Source organism: Gossypium hirsutum, chromosome A11, assembly GCF_007990345.1.
Source record: "Gossypium hirsutum isolate 1008001.06 chromosome A11, Gossypium_hirsutum_v2.1, whole genome shotgun sequence".
Lineage (NCBI taxonomy): Eukaryota > Viridiplantae > Streptophyta > Magnoliopsida > Malvales > Malvaceae > Gossypium > Gossypium hirsutum.
Genome location: NC_053434.1, coordinates 44,868,820 through 44,876,285, shown reverse-complemented (window position 1 = coordinate 44,876,285; position 7,466 = coordinate 44,868,820).

Here is a 7,466-nt window from a genome sequence, read left to right as displayed (position 1 = left end):
CCGAAACCGACACCGGATCGAACACGAGGTGTTAACTGACTTTAACCCTTATAAATTTATTTTCCAGACACTGCCCAATCTGTGTACTAGTCGTTTTAAAATCATATCTTGAGTTTCGTAACTCGAAATCAGTTTCGTATTTTTCCCAGAAACTAGACTCATTGCCATCTTGTATTTTTTCTAGAATTTTGGTCGGCCAATTAGTACAGTTTATTAGTCAAATCTCCCATGTTGCAGGGTGACTACACTGACTTTCCCATTACGACTTGGATATTCCCTGCACGGGGCTTCAATACTGATGCCGTTTGTTTCTATGAAAACTAGACTCAGAGAGGAATCTGTACATATATGGTAGACCCTAATTATCTCTGGTTAATTTATAATGAATTTCCAAAGTCGGAGCAGGGAATCAGAAACGTTCTGGCCTGTCCACAAAAATCTGATTATCTCTTAATATACTGCCATATGATCTTTTCGTTACTTCCTCATGAAACAGACTCATCGAGCTTCGATTACATAATTTATTCATCAATTAATTCCACTCCTACTATTTTTAGTGATTTTCAATCTCATGACACTGCTGCTGCCAGCATCTGTTACGAAAGTAACTAGGTCCATTTCATGCCTACCCTTGATCCAACTCAATCGAACATTCGTGCCATTTTCGCATGGCTTAAAGTTTACATGCCAAAGTTCAAACACAACGTAATAGCTTATACATGCCAAAATGTTCTTCTAAGCCAACTAAGAAGAAAGTACCAAAACTTGCTATCCGGTGTGATGACTTCGATGACGGCCTGACCCCGCAAAAATAGATGAGTCCAAGCAACCTATAATGGGTGACAAGGAAACACCGAGTGAGTTTATAACTCAGTAAGTCATAAGCAATGCACTACCATCCATCAATAACATTATCACAAGAGGAAACAAAATGGAACGAGACAATTTACTCCATCCATACCGAACCATACCATAGTTCCTCCAACCTATCGATTCAGTTTCGTATCAATTCATGCATTCACATTCCATATACTCATCAATAGGTCATTGAAGCATTTTCATAAATCAATTTATTTTCGTTACAATCAAACGACTAAACGGCCTTTCACCCATCCTACGATAAATTTTATGTACGTGACTTCAAGTATATTTGTCACATAGGTTTCAACTTACCGAGCTCAACACCAAGTATAAGCATAGCACCTATTAGCCATGTACTCAAGACACTTACCCGATCCGCTGTCCGCGATCGACTCAATAGTGTCGCACACATAGTGTCCATAATGATTCACGAATGTATATTGAGTCCGCACACTCAGTGCTATATAATCAACTCGCACACTTAGTGCTACGTAATCAAATCGCACACTTAGTGCTACATAGTCAAACTCGCACACTTAGTGCCGCATGGTCAATTCGCACACTTAGTGCATCATATTCATTTCGCACACTTAGTGCAACATAGTCAAATCGCACACTTAGTGCTGTACAATTTAATCCCGCGCACTTAGCGCCAATCTCATGGTCATAAATGGTTATACCCGCACGTTTAGTGCCGAGATCAACAACTCAGTACATCTTACCTCTTTTCTTTTCATTCAACAATTTCATCATCACATACGTACATGCATACATATATATGTAATTTATTCATTCCATTCAGCATCAATACATAAACATTATGACCAATTGAAATAATACCAACTACATGCTTAATGACTTACCTTGTGTTGGGTAAGACGGTTCCAACTCGGCTACTCAGTGATCTTTTCTTTGCCTTTGCTTGATTCTCCTCCTTTAGCTCCTTGAGCTTAATCAATAATTCACTAGTTTAACCATCTTGTTAAACATTCATAATTCAATTACACATGCTTATGTATGTTTGTATATTCGGCAACCATCCTCACTAATTACTCATGTTGATGGCGAATGGATGTATGTGTGTACAATGTCAACTATAACATCATGTAATTCCACATATGACTACATTTCTTAAGTTCCACATCTTAATGCCCATTATACATAATCAAATTTAACATCATATATATATTTACTCATGTGGCCGAATATACATACTCCCATATAATATCAAGTACTCACTTTAAGTATATTGCCGAATATACTTAATCATACACACACCTAGCCAAAATAATTCTAAATCTTTATATCATTTATAATACATCTAATTATCCTTTTTCACATTATCAACTCAAATCACATACATTATTTACTATAACATCTTTACATTCGGCATTGGTGTCAACCATAGTAGCCGATTCTTCCTACTTTGTACCCATGCATCTATTAATCCTTAGTTGGTTCAAACACTTCACACACTAGGATTCATCAAATTTTTAACAAGAAATAAAATCTCTAATCCTCAAACTACCATGGCCGAACCTTCATGGAGTTGCTAAGACTCCTCATTTCTACTTCTCACACACTCTCACATCCAAACCCTTTTATTAAACACCAAAGTCAACCATCTCCTTACCTCATCACCAAAGACATCAAAATACCAACCAAGAACGTAACATTCATGGCGGAATGTCATCTCCATCATTTAACAAAGTTTGAACCATGGCTAGGTAGATTTTGAACTTACAACTTAAAATATACATGAATCTCAAAGAATAACATTAAACATACCTCAATCTAGTTACATGCATGGCCAAACTTCCTCCTAATCCTCTTCCTTAGGATTTTCGGTCAAAAGAGGTTGAAAAAGGATGAACAAAACCTTTCTTTTCCTTCCTTTAGCTCACGGCAATGGGGTGTATGCATGAGACCATTATTATTTTTTTTCTTTTTTTTTTTCATCACCCTTCCTTTCATTATTTAATTATCATGCTTATTATTTTATTTTCCTTACCATACATCACTAACACAACATGTTGGTGACATGTTTCCACCCATAGCATGGCCAGCCACTACATATTAGGGAGGGGGAATTTGACATGCAAGTCCCTTTTTCTTCCACATGCACTAATAGGTCCTCATGCATTGACCTATCACATTATAAAATTTTCTCATATAAGTCCTATTGACTAAATTCACATGCAATCGACTAAATCGAAGCTTGAAATTTTCACACATTCATGATTACATATTCTAGACAATAAACATCACATTCAAACCTTTCGGTGACTCGGTTTAGCGGTCCCGAAACCACTTCCCGACTAGGGTCAATTTTGGGCTGTCACAACTCTCCCTCACTTAAGAAATTTTCGTCCTCGAAAATCTTACCGGTAAATAGGTTTGGATATCGTTCTTTCATCGAGCTCTCGGGTTCCCAGGTTGCTTCCTCGATCCCGTGTTTGAGCCACAACACCTTAACCAACGGAACCCTTTTATTTCGTAACTCTTTCACTTCACGAGCTAGGATACGAATCGGTTCTTCTTCATAGCTCAAGTCAGATTGAATTTCAACTTCTGAGGGATTAATCACATGTGACGGATCGGATCTATAACGTCGAAGCATTGAACATGGAAGACATCGTGCATCCTTTCAAGTTCAGGGGCAAAATCAATCTATATGCAACCGGCCCCACTCGTTCGGAAATTTCGTACGGCCCAATGAATCTCGGGCTCAACTTGCCTTTACGGCCAAATCTGAGTACCTTCTTCCAAGGTGACACTTTAAGAAACACTTTATCTCCCACCTGATATTCAATGTCCTTTCGTTTTAAATCCGCATACGATTTTTGACGATCTGTGGCTACCTTCAGACTTTCGCGGATTACCTTTACTTTTTGTTCGGCATCTTTAATCAAATCAACTCCGAAAATTTTACTTTCACCAAGCTCGGTCCAAAACAATGGCGTACGGCATTTACGACCGTACAAAGCCTCATAAGGTGCCATCTTAATACTTGATTGAAAACTATTGTTGTAAGCGAATTCAATAAAGGTAAATACCGTTCCCATGAACTACTGAACTCGAGGATGCAACATCTCAACATATCCTCAAGTATCTGAATTATCCGCTCGGATTGACCATCGGTTTGGGGGTGAAAAGCGGTGCTAAAATGCAGCTTGGTACCCAAAGCTTCTTGCAATTTCTTCCAAAATCGTGAGGTGAATCTCGGATCTCTATCCGACACGATAGAAATAGGTACTCCATGTAATCTCACAATCTGAGAGACATACAATTCGGCTAGTGTATCCAATGAAAGATCCGTACGCACGGGGATAAAGTGAGCCGACTTAGTCAGCCTATCAACAACAACCCAAATCGCATCCTTCTTACTTGCGGACAATGGCAGTCCGGACACAAAGTCCATTGTGACTCGGTCCCATTTCCACTCGGGTATCATGATCGGCTGAAGTAACCCTGAAGGCACTTGATGTTCCGCTTTCACTTGTTGACATATTAAACATCTCGAAACAAAGTCGAAGATGTCTCGTTTCATACCATGCCACCAAAACCGACGTTTCAAGTCGTTGTACATTTTCGAGCTCCCCGGGTGAATTGACATTCGGCTACAATGGGCTTCGTTCAGAATCATCGGAATGAGTTCCGAATTCCTTGGAACACACAAACGACTTTTAAACCTCAAACAACCATCATCATCAATCTGAAACTCCGATTCCTTGTTCGGAACACATTCAGCTCGTTTTGCAACCAATTCATCATCGACATTCTGAGCTTCACGAATTTGATGAGTCAATAATGGTTTGGCTTTTAATTCAGCTACTAACACATTGTCAGGTAGAACAGACAAGTGTACATTCATCGCTCGCAAAGCAAACAGTGATTTCCGGCTTAAGGCGTCCGCAACCACATTAGCCTTTCCCGGGTGGTAATCAATGACAAGCTCGTAATCTTTCAACAACTCAAGCCAACGTCTTTGTCGCAGATTCAAGTCTCGTTGAGTCATCAAATATTTGAGACTTTTGTGATCCGAAAACACATGGCACTTCTCACCAAACAAATAATGTCGCCATATTTTCAATGCAAACACAATGGCGGCTAGTTCGAGATCATGGGTCGGATAATTTCTCTCGTGTGGCTTCAATTGTCTCAACGCATAGGCCACAACTCGACCTTCTTGCATCAATACGCAACCCAACCCAAGTAGGGATGCGTCACTATAAATGACAAACTCTTTACCCGATTCGGGTTGCACCAAAATTGGAGCTTCAGTCAAATGAGTTTTCAGTTGATCGAAGCTTTTCTGACATTTCTCCGTCTATTCGAACTTAACATCCTTTTGAAGTAGCTTCGTCATTGGTGTGGCTATCATCGAGAAACCTTTGACAAATCGTCGGTAATAACCGGCGAGCCCTAGAAAGCTCCAGACTTTGGTAACATTTCTCGGAGGCTTCCAGTTAAGTATGGCTGAAATTTTGCTCGGGTCAACTCGAATACCCGATGCGGATACCACATGACCCAAGAAGCTAACCTCTCTTAACCAGAACTCACACTTACTGAACTTAGCATATAACTGCTTATCCCGCAAAATTTGCAACACTAGCCTCAGATGCTCAGCATGTTCAGTCTCATCTCTTGAATAGACCAAGATGTCATCAATAAACACAACTACGAACCGATCCAAATACGGCCTGAAGATCCGATTCATCAAATCCATAAACACCGCAGGGGCATTAGTGAGCCCAAACGGCATCACTAAGAACTCGTAGTGACCGTACCTCGTTCTGAAAGCAGTTTTGGGTACGTCCGAATCTCGAATCTGCAACTGATAATAACCCGATCTCAAATCTATCTTTGAAAACACCGATGCTCCTTTAATTGATCGAACAGATCATCAATACGCGGTAACGGATACTTATTCTTTATCGTCACTTTATTCAGTTGACGATAGTCAATGCACAACCTCATGGTTCCGTCCTTCTTTTCACGAACAATACTGGTGCACCCCAAGGTGAGAAACTCGGTCGAGCGAAACCTCTATCCGTCAATTCTTGCAACTGAGCTTTCAACTCTTTTAACTCGGTTAGTGCCATACGATACGGAGCGATCGAAATTGGCGTAGTTCCAGGTACAAGCTCAATACCAAACTCTACCTCCCGAACAGGTGGCAAACCCGGTAACTCTTCAGGAAAAACATCCGGGTATTCACAAACCACCGGCACCGATTCGGGTTTCTTTTCTAACTCCTTGTCATCAAGTACATACGCGAGGTATGCTTCGCACCCTTTCCTTACATATTTCTGGGCCAACATTGCTGATATTACAGCTGGCAACCCCCTTAAGTCCGCAGACTCAACTCGGATTATTTCGTTATTTGCGCACCTCAAATCGATAGTCTTGCTTTTGCAATTCACAACCGCATCATGCGCGGTTAACCATCCAAACCAAGAATAACATCAAACTCGTCGAACGGCAAAAGCATCAAATCGGCCGGAAAACAGGATTCTCGGATTATTAGAGGGCATCTCTTACACACTTTATCAACAAGTACGCATTGACCCAAAGGGTTTGATACCCGAATTACGAGCTCAGTAGACTCAACAGGTAGAGTCTTACTGGTTGCTAAGGTTTCGCATACATATGAATGAGTAGAACCAGGGTCAATCAATGCAATCACATTAGTATCAAAGAGAGTGAAGGTACCAGTGATGACGTCGGGGGAGGATGCCTCCTCTCGTGCGCGAATGGCATATGCTCTAGCAGGAGTACGGTTCTCGGCTCGATCGGCCGTATCAGAGGCCTCCCTCTGACTACCACCCCTGCCTCCTAAAATTCTTGGTGGTCTACCTCTAGATGTCACTCCACTAGGTCTTGCACCTTGAATCTTATTCTTCTCATCCAGCTCCGTGCAATCTCTAATGAAGTGGTCCTTCGAACCGCATCCGTAACAGGCCCTGCTAGTAGACTTGCCCCAACATTCACCTAGGTGTCGTCTTCCACATTGGGGACATTCAGGTTTCTCGTGACGATTATCGCCCACACTAGCTACCGAAGTAGCTCGGGAGCCCATCGATGGTCTTGCCCTGATGGAAATTCCCGCAGTCACCCTCGACTTATTAATGTCCTCCCTAAACTTCTTTACAGCTGAGAACGGAGCTTTACCTGTCGATCTTTTACGATAATCTCTAGCTTCAAATTCAGCCTTCCTCCTCTCCTTTCCAAGTTCTTCCTCCTTGCAGGCCCGTTCGACTAGTGTTACGAATTCATTTATTTCCAAAATACCCATTAGTAGCTTTAAATCTTCATTCAATCCTTCCTCGAATCTTTTGCACATAGCAACCTCATCAGCTACACACTCCCGGGCATACCTACTGAGTCTTACGAATTCATGTTCGTATTCAGATACAGTCATACGGCCTTGCTTGAGTTCCAAGAACTCCTTACGCTTCTGATCAATGAACCGTTGGCTAATAAATTTCTTTCAGAATTTCGTTTGAAAGAAGTCCCAAGTTACTCGCTCGTTCGGGACTATGGAAATCAAGGTCCTCCACCAATAGTAGGCTGAGTCTCGCAACAAAGATACAGCACATTTT